At 49.5% G+C, this 17,215-nt stretch overlaps 1 protein-coding gene across 7 annotated transcripts in view; it reads left to right on the top strand.

The window, feature by feature from the left end:
* The window catches only part of LOC142573162 (glycoprotein-N-acetylgalactosamine 3-beta-galactosyltransferase 1-like), a 208,954-nt gene that overhangs the window by 117,338 nt on the left and 74,401 nt on the right, over window positions 1–17,215 (top strand). The window contains exon 1 of one of the 7 annotated variants that reach the window (XM_075682726.1): window positions 16,283–16,561. The exons of 5 other annotated variants lie outside the window; for them this stretch is intronic. The gene's annotated coding sequence lies outside the window, so the exon portion shown is untranslated. Of the gene's footprint in view, window positions 1–16,282; window positions 16,562–17,215 lie in introns of those variants that run through there. One more of the 7 variants, XM_075682722.1, reaches the window with a different exon arrangement.

Genomic DNA, 17,215 nt, shown 5'->3' with positions numbered 1-17,215 from the left:
AACGGGAAGCTTCTTAGACTCGTTTGAGTTCAGGAATATGCCTCGTTTCTCAAGCTCAACCAGCACGTAATTTGCTCTGAAACTTCTTTAGAACACTGCCGACTAGAGGGTCGGCAACTGGTGGGTCCCATAGAATCGATGTCAATGCAATGAAACCGGAAGCTTAGCCATTGTGCAATTCCTCCAAGACCAAGTAAACGTGGCGCTCATATCAGCCGTCTGAGAACCGACGCGCCGCACAGGTCCTGCTGCACAGATTATGTTTTTGATGATAATGGAATGGCATTGAACACCAAAGTCCGTGAGAAGCGTTCGCGACTCACTGCTCCGGTCTGAAGGCTAAATAATGGATAATAAAAGATGGAATAAAATCCTATTTCATTTAGCGGTTACTTTCATCTTTTACGCCACAGAAATGTCCAGCGCGATGCGTCATAAAACTGGCGGAGATTTTCACTTACCCAATGACGTTTTCGAAAGTAATAGAACTGCTACAGTTGTCTTTTCTGGTGGCACAAGCTTTCGTAGAGAGGCAAGGTGATGTGCCAGGTGTTCCTCGTTGAAGGATCCCGCGTGCTGCTAAGTTAAAAGAAATTAGGGGCCGAAATTTGTGAGGTGTTGGGCCACGTACAAGGAGACCAGCGCCGTCCCCAGGTGGTGATCTCTATGCAGAGCGTCGCGCTCTCTGCAGAAATGCGCCAGGCCACAATCCGGGCTCTGCGCAGTAGTGGGGCCTCTTTGCCGGCAGGCGCTGTTCAGGGGCCGGGTACCTGCGACGGAAGGATGAGCGTGCGCCCGGTACCATCGCCCGAAAAGGCCAGACGCGAGAACGAAGCCGTAGCGGAATTAAGCCTGTACACAGGACCTGCCTCGACACGGGAGAGGTCCGCGGGACGTAGGTTTGGAACTGGAGTAACGCTCGCACGGAGCTCCCTCTTGTGTCGATCGGCGACCGCTCTCGCATTTCTGTTCGGGACACATACGGTGGTCCAGTGGTCATGTTGCTTGTCCTCGTGGAGAACACCGTGAGGGTAACACGGTTGGAGAGAATCGCGCGTACCGTCCTCGTTGGTTGTCTCGTTTTCCTCGATGTCCACAGGGATCCCTTTAAGGGTCGCGGCGGGCCTCCGCTCGTCGTCGGACCTGTCTGACGAGGCGCACAACCGTTGGAGATGTTTACCGCGATTTGCGTATGCGCCTGAAGTGCGATTTGCGAGTCAGCGCATACATGGATTTCTGTAGCTGTCATACTGGTGAAATCCCTCTGCGGCTCTGGCTATCATTCAGAGTTCATGTTCTGTCGGGTCATGGACTTCTTCACCGATACGTCGGTCGAAGGCACCGTCATTGTATACACTCGATCTCGGCTATAGATGCTTCATCAGCTGCTTTTTGTGGGGGGAGCTCAGCGAATGCCGCTCGGAAATCGGGATGTTGGGAGCCCTTGTTTCGAGGCGTTGGCGTGGTTTCATCGACGGCAATGTCATCCTAGGGTGCCATTGCTATAGCAGTGGAACCAAGGTTGACGTGTCCTTTCCCGTTTATTTAAGTGGCGGCCCAGCGGTTCGCGCGTTGTCTACGGACTACATTCGATGCTCCAGTAAGTAAGCGGAGTGTGGGAAGCTGGGCATACTTGCTCGACAAGCATGTATTTATTTTGACAACCCTGTAATCATGCAGAGAGCTTAGCTGTGTAGTACCCCGAGTAAGGTCGAGCTAACGGATCATGGCAGCTTGCTCCGTGAAGCAGTCTGGATCTTAAGAACGCGCGCAGATGTTTTCAGCACACGTCGGTGATAACAGCACCCGCGTGGAAGCAGATCTGTTTAATGAGGTGTATTCGGCTTAGTGCGCTTCTTTCTCCGACAGCGTTCATTTGCCGCGCGGGTAGACGTAGGGAAGGTTTAGGGAAATATGCTTGGTGTTGCACAAAGCTTCATATGCTGTCACCTCGGCTTTTTACAGCGTAAGCTGTTATGGGCTGGATCCAATAGCCTGTTCGGTCGGCGGTGGTGTCCGCCGCCGGTGTCCGTAGCAGCTGTCGCCGAGAATGACAAAAACAAATACCCAGTTCACACTGGTATCGAGCCGGGGCCCGGGCGTGGTAGTCAGCTACGCTACCACTGGGCCACGGCAGCGCTTGCTAGCATGCAGCGGGAAAAATGCAGTATAAACGCGTGACTATAAACCCCCTATAACGTGATGTGACATGCGCGCGTCGATACGTGAACATTTAACATTGTAGTCGCATATTATTACACCAGGCAGAACGCCATGTAGAAGATGCACCCAGTTAAAGAAGGTTTGAGGAATAAAAAAAAGTTTAAGGAGATGTATACAAGAATGCTAGAAATATATATATATATATATATATATATATATATATATATATATATATATATATATATATATATATATATATATATATATATATAATATTGTGTATCTCATTAAATCAAGCTGACTAGGAGACGATGTCACCGCCGCGTTTTAAAGGAATAATGCCAATAAATAATAATTATCATGCTCATTAGCATCGTATCGTGCCACTTGCCTTGCGATGTGAGATGCGCGCCGTGTAGCGTCTATACGTGCGCCTTCTGCATTGCAGTTGCATATTATTACTCCAGGTGGCATGTCATGTAGCAGTTAGTTGCGGTTTAAGGTAGACAGAGAAGTTTTGAGAAACATGAAGATTATGGAGATGTATAAATATTAGTATAATGAAAATCATGTATTCATACCTGATTAATTTAAGCAAGCTAAGTGAGTGTTTGTCACCGCCCCGTTTAAGAGATAGTGCCATTAAATCATGATCATCAGCAGCATCGTATCGTGCCATTTGACACGTGATGCGACATGCGTGTCGCGTAGCGTCCGATACGTGCACATTTCGTGTTGCCGTTCCGTTATATTCCACCACTTGTCCCGACATGTAGTAGTTGCATATATCAGTTGCATGCTGCATGTGGCTGGACCTGCTTAACTCAAGCAGGCTAGGTGACTATTAGACCCCACCCCGACGAGGATGCCAATAAATCACCGTTATCATCATCAACAATAACAATAGCAACGTACTGTACCATGGGTCAATGGATGTCACATGTGCGCCACGTAGCTTGAGTACCTGTGTTTACTCTTCCCTACTCGCTATCGTGCCTCCTCGTAAGGCACGGACCTCTGCTGAAGAAGCGAATCGCAGGGCTACGCGCGCGGCTGCAACCAGGCAACATGGGGCTCTGCGGACCGCTTCGCAGAGAACGGGTATTGGATCTTGCCGTTGAGTGCTGGAGTTGGCCGACGTTGAGGAGGATTTTGAGATAAAAACTGGAAGTTTATTTACGTTATTTACAGTAATAACATGAAGTAATTAAGTCATCAAGTCATTGATGGCCGACAGCAAATCGGACGCTGTGGCCCATGGCAAGAAGCCCGAAAGAGATGAATGAAAGAGGAATGCTCTCTGCTCCCTGTCTCTCGCTTTTAACCCCTTCGGTGTCACGTCATTCTTGGCCAATCGTCGAGCCCGCTCAGGTGTCGTCATTTTTGGCCAATTGTCGAGCCCTCTCAGGTGTCGTCATTTTCCACCAATGGTAGGCGCCCGTGCGAGTGCAGTCACATTCGGCTCAGGAGGTCGCTCCATGGGCTTCACTGTCCGAGGGATGACTTGCCATGGCGTTGCCTCCGGGTTTGCAAGCGCTCAGCGGGGGGAGACGGGTTATTTTCGAGCTACCTTTCAGAGATGCAAAACAACTTCGCTCGGGACCCAGATTACCTGAAACCGTGCAAGGCTCGCGTTGCACTTTCGGGAAGAGTCAAGCAGTGGGACAATAGCTCCACTTCCGGCGCCTCGGGTTGGGGTCGCCAACTTGTCTGACAGGTTAGACGCGCTTCTGCGCACCTTAATTGGGTGCGACGGCGATTCAGTGTGGGCTCGTGAGCTCGAAGGATGCCAGGAAAAGCGTCCGTTTCTAACAGCTCCTCCTCGCCCTGGAAGTTGGGAATGGCCGGTGAAATCAATTCGCTGGCCATGAGGAACGCTGATAGGACATGTGGTGTACTGGTGACGAGCCTCGTGCGACGAACTTCGGGATCTCCGGCCCTGGAGAACCTGCGTAAAACAAACGAAACAACATAGCGCTGCACCACGTGCAAGCGCAGGCTCTTCACCCCTGACTCGCCAGGTTATTACTAGGTCAAAATGAACCCTGTTTTTTTCCCCCCACAATTTTGATAAAGCAGTTCCAACCACCTTTCTAAACTGCCTTCCATATCTCCCCGAATGCCGACAAGGCCAGAGTGATATTGTTGTTGCAAAACAAAGGGGAGAAAGTTAAACGATTATTGAAAAAGAACCGAACATAAAATAAGCCGCCTAACTTCACGAACAGCCTGTTCTTACCCTATCGCACTGGCGTACTCATCGCACGTACTGGTGCCACTCAACAGTCTGGTTAATTCAGCAGGTGCGTAATCACAATCGCTCTAGCCATGTGGTACCTATTCAGAACGCTTATTTGCGTCGTAAGCAAATGTTTCATAACGCCTACTCACGTTTCTTTCTGTAGTCCCTACAGCGCACGTAACTTAAACAATAACGAAACTTGCGTAACTTACGCACTCCGCAGGACCCTTTAAAATATGCGTCTTCTAATAACTAGTTCCACGCATGCATACTAGAGAAGTCAGAACGCGGTCGTCCTCAGCACACACGAGCGACCCAGTCATGAACATTCTGCTTCGTTTCGTCCGCACAGGACACGTGCAATTGGAACTAAGAGCGCTTCTCAGTGCAAATTATGCACTAACTGAAAATTTACGCGCTTAATCTTAGAAACTTCAAAAACACTTATAAAGAAAGAAGGTTAACTAACACACGCGCATTACCATAGGCCTCTCACCGATAACCGTGGCGCTTCAGTTTACTCACAAAAACAAAGCCAATCTACACATTAATTAACACTTCGTGAAACTAAAGGTTTACATAAAACGCATCTCTTAAATCTAGGAGCTTCTCAAACGATAACATAAACAAAGCTCATACATTACATATTGAAAAAAACTAGTCTTAAATCGCGAACATTTTCAAAGGCTCAAAAATAAAACAAAGGAACACGTTTCACTTCTACGGAATCTGTCGTGGTCTCCCATTCCAAACGTTTACGACGGGCTCATGCTTTTGAGTCGTACTCGAGGTGGTCGCTGTTCGAAAGCTATTCTGGTTAGCCAGGAACAACAAAAGGGCTGACACATTATCAGCTCCTTCAAGACGTTACAGTCTCCTACAAATTTGCGTCCTGGCGCCAGGCTTCATCACGAACTCGACTGTCCGCGTCGCGACTCCCTACCACCTCGTCTCGTCTTGCCGCCTTGCACGCCTTCGCACTACATGCTGCACTCCGAAAAGAACGATAGAACGACGAGGAACATAACTGCCACGTGCCCTTTGTCTGCGTTCGCGCAGAACATGCTTCTCGGTCTCTTTTTGACCGGTGGCTCGAACGTGCTTGATGCGCCAACATCGTCAATGACGACCGCACCTTTCTTTTCTTCGCGCCCTGCCTTTTTGCGTCTGTTGCCGTTTTTGGCTGCGCTACATTATTCACTGCATTCCGATCTTTATAGGCGCTTCTTTCTACGGCGCTTTTTCCTCGAACACCCTTTCATGCCGCCTTCTCGCGCCCCAGTTGGCCGGTACACATATCGTCGGCCTGGATCGCTTTCCTACCCGCACAGTGTAAGTGATTTTCCTTTAAATCAACTCTCTTTCCCTCGACTGGCGGGCAGCGCAATCAACTCTGTAACAACGCAGCAGTCTGCTCGAGCTATGCAACTCGCACTCTTGCGAACTGCCCTCTACTGCATTGTCCAGCTCACGCTGTGCATGACGCACAACTCGTCGGTATCGATCGCTGTCTCACTCGCACAGTCCGAATAATTCATAACTCAGTCATCCTTCTCTCGGCTACCTAGATTGGCGGACAGCTGCACCGATCCCTGAACCAGGCAGTTGTCTTCCCTTGAGCTACTCAGCTCGTAATCCTGCGCAATCCTGATCCCTCAACTGCATCGTCCAGCTGGCACTTCACTGCGGCACGCAGATCTGACTCGGCATGGGTGCTCGCGTCTGTCGGGTCAGCAGTACTCTGCACTTCGTTAACGACCTCGTTAACATTACAAGCGATGCACACGCACGGTGACTGTGCCAATTCATTCACAGCTGGCGTAGCTGACTCTACATTGATCTGTTGGCACAGCACTTCGTCGCTCTCACTACAGCCTTTAACGACCTCTGTTGCCACTAAGGCATCGTTAGCAGCTAGCCTTTTCCGTTCACTTAGGAATGTGCCGCTAATCTCACAGGCGCTACTCTTCTCGTCGGCTTTTGTCGAAAATCTGCTAGATACTTCCTCATTCTTTTGCTCTACCACCTACAGATTGTTCAGACATCCGTTCTCTTTGTGCTATTAACTGCTGCAAATCTTGTATCCGTTTTTTCATTGCTGCCATCTCTTTCTCGTGCTTTCGCTCACGCTCACGTTCTTGAGGCTCACACTCACTCTCAAGTTCTTGACGCTCACGCTCCCGTTCATTCTCACGTTCTTGACGTTCGCGCTCACTCTCACGTTATTGACGCTCACGCGTTTCTTGTGTCACCTCCCAAGCAATCTTAATGCTTCCATAATCATTGCCACTATGTTTAATTGCCTTTATGATAGCTGGCTTTTTCATCTTTTCGTCTAACTCAACTTCCAACTCGTCGCGCAACAACAAGTCTGACCTCGTCAACCTTCTAAGATCCATGGCTGCTGCCCCGACTGGTGGTTAGAACTGTTTTCCTTAAATAATTTGTGCAAACCCACAATATGCAACAAATTCCCGATTCCTAGGACTATCAAAATAAACACGCAACATTTGAAGTATAGCGAATCAAAAGGAAAAAAATCATGCGCTCACTTACGGATTCAGCACCACGCCATCTGGTTCATCGGTCCGCTGTTCCCGGTTCCTCAGGAATCCCTGGATTGAAGGTTCGTTCTTCTTCGCTGTTCCCAGTTCCTCAGGGCTTCTTTGGACGAAGGCTCTTACTTCTTCGCAATTCCCGGTTCCTCGGGACTTTCTGGACGCAGGCTCTTTCTTCTTCGCTGTTCCCAGTTCCTCAGGACTCCTTTGGACGAAGGTTCATCCTTATCGGTGCCGCCTGTTGTTGGATCTGGAGGACAGTCCCACCGCTGTCCACCAGTTATTGGATCTTGCCGTTGAGTGCGAGTGTTGGCCGACGTTGAGGAGGAATTTGAGATGAAAACTGGAGGTTTATTTACATTATTTACAATAATAACATGAAGTAACGGACAGTCATCAAGTCGTTGATGGCCGGCAGCAAATCGGACGCTGCAGCCCGTGGCAAGAAGCCCGAAAGAGATGAATGAAGAAGGAATGCTCTCTGCTCCCTGTCTCTCGCTTTTAACCCCTTCGGTGTCTCGGAGTCACGTCATTTTCGGCCATTCGTCGAGCCCGCTCAGAAGTCGTCATTTTCCTCCAATGGTAGGCACCCGTGCGAGTGCAGTCACATTCGGCTCAGGGGGTCGCTCCATGGGCTTCACTGTCCGAGGGATGACTTGCCATGGCGTTGCCTCCGGGTTTGCAAGCGCTCAGCGGGGGGAGACGGGTTATTTTCGAGCTACCTTTCAGAGATGCAAAACAACTTCGCTCGGAACCCAGATTACCTGGAACCGTGCAAGGCTCCCGTTGCACTTTCGGGAAGAGTCAAGCAGTGGGACAATAGCTCCACTTGCGGCGCCTCGGGTTGGGGTCGCCAAGTTGCCTGATAGATCCGGAAATGTGGTAGGCGCGCTTCTGCGCACCTTAATTGGGTGCGACGGCGATTCGATGTGGTCTCGTGAACTAGAAGGATGCCAGGAAAAGGGTCCGTTTCTAACAAGGGCAAGCCGCAGCTCGCCGTCGACGCAGGGTGGACAGTTCAGATCGTTCTCATGAAAACGACGTGAAAAAACTTCGCCGCTGAGACTTTGTAGCTTGGGGCCGAAAATGTAGCTGCTTTGGAGCCGCTCCTCCAGCTTGCGCTGTCACTGTATTGCATGTGCCGCGTAGACCTTGCTGAGCGACTGGAGGCTATTCCCGCTGTTCGCGTCGCAATTTATGCAGATTACGTCTGTCTGTGGACTCCATCGCGATCAATTGATTCTCAGCAAAACAAACTGCAAGTGGCAGTAGGCGTCATCGACGGCTACCTGTCCCAAAGTGGCATGCGGCTACCACCGAAGTAGAAAGTTTGCGCAGTTAGTCAGCCCGAGAGGAAGCGGTGTTGCGGTATCAAAACAAATCTGATATCAAAGAAACCGTTGGCGAGTTCTCGGGATACCTGTGGGCGCGCACTGCAGACACTATGCACCCCACGAGACGAGCCTGCTTTCTTGGGCGCTGTGTTTATAAACGGGATGAAAAATTAGAAGGGGAGGAAGGTATGCTGTGAGAAGAATTCTGACAGGACCCATCTCGCGGTGAATGTTGACGCGTAATAACTAAAGCAAAAATCTACAGGGTCTCTTATGTTATCCCTAAGGTGACTTGAAGGCGAAAGCTCAAGTGTCTATGCATAAAGACGGACACATGACGTACACAGTCCCCCTTAATTCGCTTAGTATACTTCACTTAGTCATCCCTGTTAATTCGCTTACTCATCCCCCTGAATTCGCTTAGTCATCCCTCCTAACTCCAAAGGTCGAGGGTTCAACTACCGCCAAATGCCGTGGGTTCGAGTGCCTTAACTCTAGTTTAATTTACTGTGGCTTAATTAACTTCGCCTTCATTAAGACCAAAGGTCATGTGTCCGACTCCCACCAAAGGTCGAGGATTCGTAGCATTTTTGTAGCTTTCGTGTCGCCGATGCGTTTTCGCTCAAGGTCGACTGACCCATGAGCCACATAAGGCCTTAATAGTGCCATTAGCATTGAAGCAATGTAACGACACACCGTACTGCGAACGCCGAAACGCGTCATGTTGGAGGCGTGTAAGCAGCCGGACTCCTCCCTCGCGCTTACCACGGGACACGCTGTGCCACGTAGCGCGGCGAGTGGCCCGTGCCTGAATGTGCGTGACGCGGGTGCGGTTCTGTCGAACAGTGGAGACATTTCTGAGATTTTTTTTTTTTCGTTACTGAAGAGCCGCGCATACCCAGTGGCACGTACGTCGTGGCTGAAAAAGTTGGCTGAAAAAAAGTTCATTGAAGAGCGGCACACACTCGCTGTCACGTACCTCGTGGCCTAATTTGGTCCGATGGTTTGCTTCGAACCGGGTTACCTCAGCACAGCGGCCCGATGCTCTGCCCGCTAGACAACGCTCTGCGCAGCGGCTCAAGTTGGCGAGAAAACGGCTACAGACACCGTTAGGCACCGTGGAAAGCGTGCGAAACGTCCGAAGAATGCTAACCGCGTTACAAGAATGAGCACATTTTATTGCGATAGCACTTATACGGACAGACCAGGCGCATTTTTGTCGTCGGCGTCGCCGTCGCCGTGATGTTCCGTATGAAATCCAAGGGCGATAAAATCGTCGCCACGCACCCTATGCTGTATGTGCGAGTGAAAGCGTGCGAGGGTGAACGTAAGGATCATCGATTAATTTTTTTATTCAATTGACGATTAATCATTCATTTTAGCCTTTAATCGATTAATAGCTTTCGATGCAAGGTATTTTATTGATTAATTGATTAATCGACACATTTGCCGGCTACGTTTAAGAAGGTTGAAACACTGTTATCTACTTTTGTAGGACGCTATTTTAATTTTTGAGAGGTGGAACCAGGTTTGGAACACCAGTGTATAAATATTTGGTAAAACATAATTTTAAATTCGTTAAACACTAAATACAGTTCGCACTAGTTGGATTTGAAAAGATAGCAATTGTTATAGAAGGGCAGTTAGTGCAGAATTAAATAATGTACATGACACTAGTGCATCCCTACACAGAACAATTACACACACAAGAAAAAAGAGAAACACGGAGAAAGTGAAAGGTGAAATCCAAATGAAATGCACAAAATTGCTACATACACAGGGGAAAAGAAAATTACTGGATGAGTATTTTAAACCACACGCTCTTTTCTACAGAGGGAAGGAATGGCAGTTGGCTGGGATCTTTGGCTGAAAGTGACACGTCCTTCACACAACCTGCACGCGAGAATAGATGCTCGGGCGCTGTAGTGTCGATTCCAGCGAATCTATATGTAGATGCGCTGGTATCGACATGAACTCGCTATGTCGAATACATGCTCCAAACCTCTGTACATGCTGTGCCACGTCTTTAGTAGACTGGGAGTGGCACGAAGATCAACGACGGGGTTGCTTATAGACCATTTTTTCGTAGGCGCCGCCATATTGCGAACGCAGTGGCGCCGCCTATGAGCAGCGCCATACTGGCTTGGGTGAAAGCGGTCTTTTGCATGGCAGGTATACGCTTGGCGGTAGTTTCTGGCGTTTGTTTTCGCGGTAGTGTGGTCTGTTTAGTATGACGTGCGTCTTCTACGTAGTAAACGGTTCTGTGAGACGTGCTGAAGTGGTTTAAGGCATCATGGCCGGAATTTCTGCTGGTGTTGAGGTGGACAGAACACGCAACGCGATGTGTGCGCGCATATTCGAGTCTGCAATCAGCCTCGGAGATGAATTGTGTATTTCTGAATGTTCCAGTAACTAATGTGACCTTAGTGCAGTATTATCCTCTATTTCTAAGCTGCGGAAACATACGCGACGATCATAACAGCGTGATCGCGGGTACCGTTCTGCTACGATAGGAGCTGTGATGTTATACTTTGGCAAGCGTTCAAACTGTTCGCTGCACGTTACATTGCGTGACTACTTGGTTCGATGGGTGAGGTTTCCGCACCTGAATAAAATAGTTTTGGCAAGTGATAGCAGCATACCTTACAGCCTGAGGTACGCTTGTCCAGCAAAGGGACTGTTTACGAACTGCGCGAGCGTCCTAAGCAGTGGTAAGTGCTGGATTACATACATCTTTGTTCTATATATCGCATGGTCCAAGCATACTGCATCAGCGGTTATATATTTATAAACGTTGTGCGGCGTGACTATGCGAGGCCCTATTGCGGCGTTAGCCCGTTTTCTCTTGCTTTTTCGAGAAAGAGGATTATAACCGAATTTCCTTTTCGGTTGTGTTTGTTCCGTTCACTACGACGCACTCACACGCATTACGGAAATTTTGTCCTCAGAAATAGGCATCGCATTCTTTTTATGCGATCCTTCATATATTATGGCTGTATGCAGGCAAAAAAGGCAATGCCGAAGCGCACAGCTTAAATATGTACCGTGCTGGTCCACAAACCGCAGTGATCGCTGTGTTGAGCAGCGCCATCGGCTTCATGCAGGAAGGCTAGCGTAGACATACGGTAATTTTAAGCCTACTAGATTTGAAATGCGCGAGAACGATGCCGGTGCATCACAAATATTTGATTGCGCCTGCCGCTTAGATGTTTCGTGGTTGCCTTAGGTTGGCCGTGCACGAGCATGCGCTCTTATGTTTATGCTTTGCTCCCTACGCCAAGCGATCAGATATTGAGCAGATTTACCATTTCATGCTGCTAATACAGAGACACCGGGTTTCTTTGTTGAATTAAAACCGATATAAGTAAAATAGTTCACAACACATACACACACCGCGACTGATAATGTGCGTACACCGCGGCTTATAAAACGCGTCACATTTCTGCGCTCCCAAAAGATATTTCCGCCTACTGTAGTTACCGATGCACCGAAAGGCTTCCCCGACGACCTTATATGAACGGACACGGCGTAAATTTCACAAAATACCATCTAAAACGTCTCAAAATCGCTCCGCAGCACGCGACAGCAATACTTTCAAGCAGCACCGCGCCGGATCGCCCAAGCCAGAGAGGAGGAAAGGCTCTCCGCGCGCCCTATCCTCCTCGCCCGATGAAACGTTCTATAGTATGCCTTAAATTGCGAGGACATTTCAAGCATCCGGATTCTGGCGGTGTGGTGGCGTGTCCGGTGAGGGGGAAGGGAAGTGCGCGGCATGGCATCACTCGCAATTCGGCAAAGCAGCGTAGCCAATCGCTCTACCACAGCCGGGCAGTCACTGCTCGTGCGCCGCCATTTCAGTAAGATTTAAAAATTTTCACGCCGCTCCTTTTGAACTCTCGGAACGATTAATCGAACGGGCCTAATTGATTAAGTCGATTAAGTGAAAGGTAGACATCGGTGAAGATTCGTCGTTTTGCGGGCTATATTTAATCGGTTAATCGATTAATCAGTAATCGATATTACCAACCCTAGGCGAACGCGGCTCAATCTGGCGTTCGCGAGCGAGGACGGAAGCGCAACTTCTGCCCCTCGCGACGGTCGGGGGCGAGGCAGGGGGGTGGGGGGGGGGGCGTTCTTCTCCGGCGGCTGCTGCTTACGGCGCGGGCGCCGTATCTTGAAAGCGATCGCCGACGTTTGCAAAGTGCGCGTAGGGCCGGTAGCTTCGTATGCACTGTGCCTTCAACGTTTCGCACGCGTTGAAGCGATAGACGCACGAGTTCGTTCGCTGCTGCCGCGATTCCTCACTCCAGCGTTTTCCCGGCGAGTTTCCGCGTTCATGGAGCGACATGTATTCGTGTTTGCCTGTGTGCGCGTGATACATTAATCATTCGTTAACTTAGTCCCGTTAATTTAGCTTGTTAATTTAGTCTGTAAGCGAATGTTTACAAGATTTTACGGTCCATAAAAATACTATCCTTACCTTGTATAGCTATCTACAAATTTGCTATCGCAATCGATGCTTCGCCTTCCGGGCGAAACGGCGACTTTTGCTGTCTCCGACACATTCTCAGTCATTTTTAATGCCGAGAGCTGTCACATTGAGCAACATGCTTGCAACTGGCAGTACAGTTGTTCACCAGCATGTCCACGAACACGGTGGCTCAGTGGATATGGCACTGCGCTGCTCGACACTAAATCGCCAGTTCTCCCATTGCCGGCCGCAGCTCGCAAGCTTCGCTGGTTATGCAATGCAAAGGCTCTCCTGTACCGATTGTTGGATGTATGTAAATTGTAGAACCTCAAACCGTCAAGATGGCGGTGCCGTCCACATCGTGCAAATTGTTAAAAGCTGTCAGGCAGATAGTAAAGGTGCTTTGACTTCCGACTGATTTTATTGCCATAAAGCAGTGACTGTATACACACTGGGGCAACAGGAAGGCACAAAAAAAAAGAAGGCTTTGAGATTACAATGTTCATTAGCAAGCACGTGCCCAGGATTTCCTGAGAACTCGGCAACGTATCCAAATATGGGCTTTCGAGGGAGCATGGACACGCATGTCGCCTAGTTTCTTATCCTTCGCCTTTCAAGAAAGAAAGCGAAGCGGTTAACTAGACTCACTTTCTGTTTGCCACCCTAAACTAGGGAAGAGGGGATAAAAGGACGAACAGAGAGAGAATGGAGAGAAACGGCTCTAGCTGCACGCATACTTGAAGTTGGCCGCCGAGTCCATAAACGGTGGCCAGCAGACTTTAGGATCTCCAACAACGCCCATGTCTGCGCCAGAGGCTCTCAAGTCTATGGCCCAAGCGCTTCGCCATTGAAGACAATCTTAAGATCAGTCGGTTTAATACTGTCTGGAACAGCGTCAAACCTCGATTAATGAGCCTGGATAATTCCATCTTCTAGCTGTGACCTTTGCGAACATGTCGCATTGATAAAATACAGATGAGCAACACATTCAGGGCATTGAATACCTGCTGACGACGAGTCTGCCGTCAGTGTACGAGTTATTCCTGCTGTCAAACGTTTTTCTCGCAGCGTACATGTCCGGGTCTGTGAAATCGGCGAAGGCCGCCTAGCTGGGAGAGGCAAGCGAGTGCTGGAGGAGGAGTGCGCCTGGGGGTGGAGAGAAGGAGCGCGCGCCGGACCAGGAACGGTGGGGCGCAAGAGAGAGGAGGAACGAGGTGGAGGGTCGTGGGGGAGGCGGAGGCGCGCTGGGTTCGCCTCCTTTGGCAGTTGCTACTAGCTCTGTGAGCGCTATTGATGTATGGGGTTCGTCTAGTGATCGAGAGGCCGAGCGATAAGGACAGAACAGGCCGTTGTCGTCGAAGTCATCGGCAAGCGCCGGACACGAGCTGAACAAGACCAGCAAAAGGCGCGGGCTAGGCTTGCCCAGAAGACTCCCGAAGAACGTGCTTAGTGGCTTGCGACAATGCGGGTCAGTGCACAAAAGGGAAATACCATCCATACACTCGCGTGTAACCCGCGTTCACGAAGTAAAACGTCACTATATTTTTTAAACACACACATACACACCTGCACACTACACACACACCCGCCACCGAGAGAGAAAGAGAGAAAAAAAAGAGAGGTGTGTCTATATTCACTTCACAAGAATCGAAAGCGGTTAGGCGAAACATGATTCAGAAAAAGTATTATCTACAACAGCCCTCTACCAACAACAAGAGCATATAGAAAGACCATCTTTAATGTGATAAAAGCACCAGTCTACAGCAGGGTTTGCCTTTCTCTGGCCCGCTGCTCTACGCGTAAAGTGAGAAGGGGAATGAGGGGGACTACGATGCAGTGTACAGTGAACTATTTACGCACAGTGGGTAGCAGGTACCTTTAATGTATTTCCTTATATAGAACTCCCAAATATATATATATATATATATATATATATATATATATATATTTATATAGTGTTCCGTTCCGAGAAAATCTCTGTCGCCCATACCAATCATTCTGGCACCACAGGCGTGTAATCGTGCACATACAACATCCGAACGAAACCGCATGCATTCATTCGCCGTTTCATTGCAATTTCAGGGACTTTCTGGCGTATGTGTGCCATCTACTAAACAACGAAAGAGGCCATCTTTGTCCTGCACTCGTGCTTTCACGGATTGCGCGCTTAACACATGCTTACCTATCTATATCTTAGAGATCCATTATATCGCCTTGTTCCCTAAGGTTCTCAACTTAATAAATCTAGCCGGAACGCCGCCGTCTTGTGAAAGAGTGCGTGCAAGTGAAAGTTACCGTGGACGCTTTATCGCCGAGTAGTGTGGTGTGCAACGCAGTGTCTTGCACCCACGGTTCAGACTTCAAGCTTGACTCCGCAGCGCAGCTCGGGTCGCCCGCGTGCACGTGGTGGCCCAGTCGTGACGACCGCCCAAGTGCGCAGTTTAGGGCGTGATCGAGCTCCATGCAGGTGGTGAGTATTAACAATAATTTGAGGCGCAAGCTTCCGTTATGCAACACAAAGCGAGGAGTATAATTGCCATCATACAGCCGCTGTTAATGACAGCGTCACGGTAATACGATGCGGAAAATGTGTGCTAACCCCATTTACTGTCCCTATAGCTCGACTTACGAAGGGCCAAATCACACCCGCCGTGGTTGCTCAGTGGCTGTGGTGTTGGGCTGCTGAGCACGAAGTCGCGGGATCGAATCCCGGCCATGGCGGCCGCATTTCGGTGGGGGCGAAATGTCAGAACACCCGTGTACTTAGATTTAGGTGTACGTTAAAAAACCCCAGGTGGTCAAAATTTCAGGAGTCCCCCACTACAGCGTGCCTCATAATCAGAAAGTGGTTTTGGTACGTAAAACACCATAATTAAAAAAAAGCGCCAAATTTATGTCTGCTCTATTGACGGCTTGTTGGAAAGCGTGAACGCTAAGCGCGCGTTCGAAGTAAAGGCTTTTGTTTTAATGGCATCCGGGCTTTCAAACTAGGACGTGATGGAGTCGAACGTGAGTATTGAACTGATTTGCCCCGACTTCTGAACGCTCGTGCGGGGCCGCCTTTTAATTGATGCAGCCTCGCTTGCTCGTCAATCAGATCATTTTATTAACGAGCGGCATTTGATTCCCGCTCTCGCGCGCGCATGTCGCGGTGAATATAGGTGACGGCGAAAAACAGCATCTCCATAGACCGCGCCTCGCATTCATGCCTGATGTCGCAGAAAGGGAGAAGGAACGTGTGAGGCATTCGGCGTAGCCTCGTGCGTGTGTGCATCTGAGCCACGTGCTGAAGCTTGCACGAAAAAGCCAAGAATAAACACTTTCGCTGCGACGTCTGCTCTTTCGCTTGTATGCCAACAAAGTGGGCGCGCGACTGCGCAGCGTGTATTGCCGCTCAGATGCCGTCGTTTGGTCCCAGGTTGGATGTCGCCCGGTGACCTTTCTTCGTTGTCATTCCTTTGCTTCTCTTTTGCTAGGGTTCCCGCTCTGCCGTCTGCTCGACGTCGTCTGTGTTCCGAAACAGGTGGCAGAGAGAGATCCACCGAGCATAACGCCACTAACAGAAATGGCGAAAGGAATAGGCGAGCGGAAACAAAGGGCATATCGCAAGTGTATTCCCGTTATGCTGACGGACTCAGAAAATTGATAACGTTTCCACTGCGTCGTCTTCGTGTGACGGCGGATCGCAAAGAGACACGTCTGCGCGCGCGTTGTAGAAGACGTGTCACGTGCACTCGCTGACCGACGCAGCTGCGGCGACTCTTCCCGTTCACCACCGAGAACAACGTCAGCGGTGAGTGCAGTCGACTCCGCGCTTGATAGGACAATGATGTACTACGTGGTCATTTGGTGTACGCGGTCAGTGGTGCCACGGGTAGGAAAGAATGAATAAAAATTTTATTGATGTTAAGACTTGTCGCTATAGGCTAGGGCGCCCTCAGTCCAGGGCTCCGCTGGTAAACTCTACCAGGCCTTTCTGGACGTAGTCCACCAGGTAGCGTTTGTCACGCTATGTCTTGGCGACGCACATATATATGTGCTTCGTGTGTCTATATATATCACTCTAAGAAAAATCCCGGGGAAAACGGGAGTAACTGCGCCGTTAGTCCTAAAAAGGGCGCTTTCGTCCCTCAAAGGACTAACTGCATGAATGTGCGGGCCGTGTGCAAATTTCGGAGAGTAAGTGTTTAGTCCCTGCTCGGAAAGAGAGCAATGGGAGGACGAACGGCAACAGTTACTCCCCAGGCACTTAGCTGTTTTCGTCCGTGTCATGGAGCGATGCGGCGAAAACGGTATTGTCTATAAATCGTGAATGGTTCGAAGTTCGTGCATTGTCTATTGAACTACATGCAAAGCAGCGCCTTGCCTCTTCATGAGAAAATTACGTGAAACTTAAAACTGGAATGTGAAGAGGCATGCCCTTCGTGCGCGCCCTATAAGTGAGCGA

This window comes from Dermacentor variabilis, chromosome 2 (genome assembly GCF_050947875.1).
Source record: "Dermacentor variabilis isolate Ectoservices chromosome 2, ASM5094787v1, whole genome shotgun sequence".
In the NCBI taxonomy this organism is placed as follows: Eukaryota; Metazoa; Arthropoda; class Arachnida; order Ixodida; family Ixodidae; genus Dermacentor; species Dermacentor variabilis.
The sequence above is the reverse complement of the archived record's forward strand: the minus strand, read 5'-3'. Positions and strand labels throughout refer to the sequence as shown.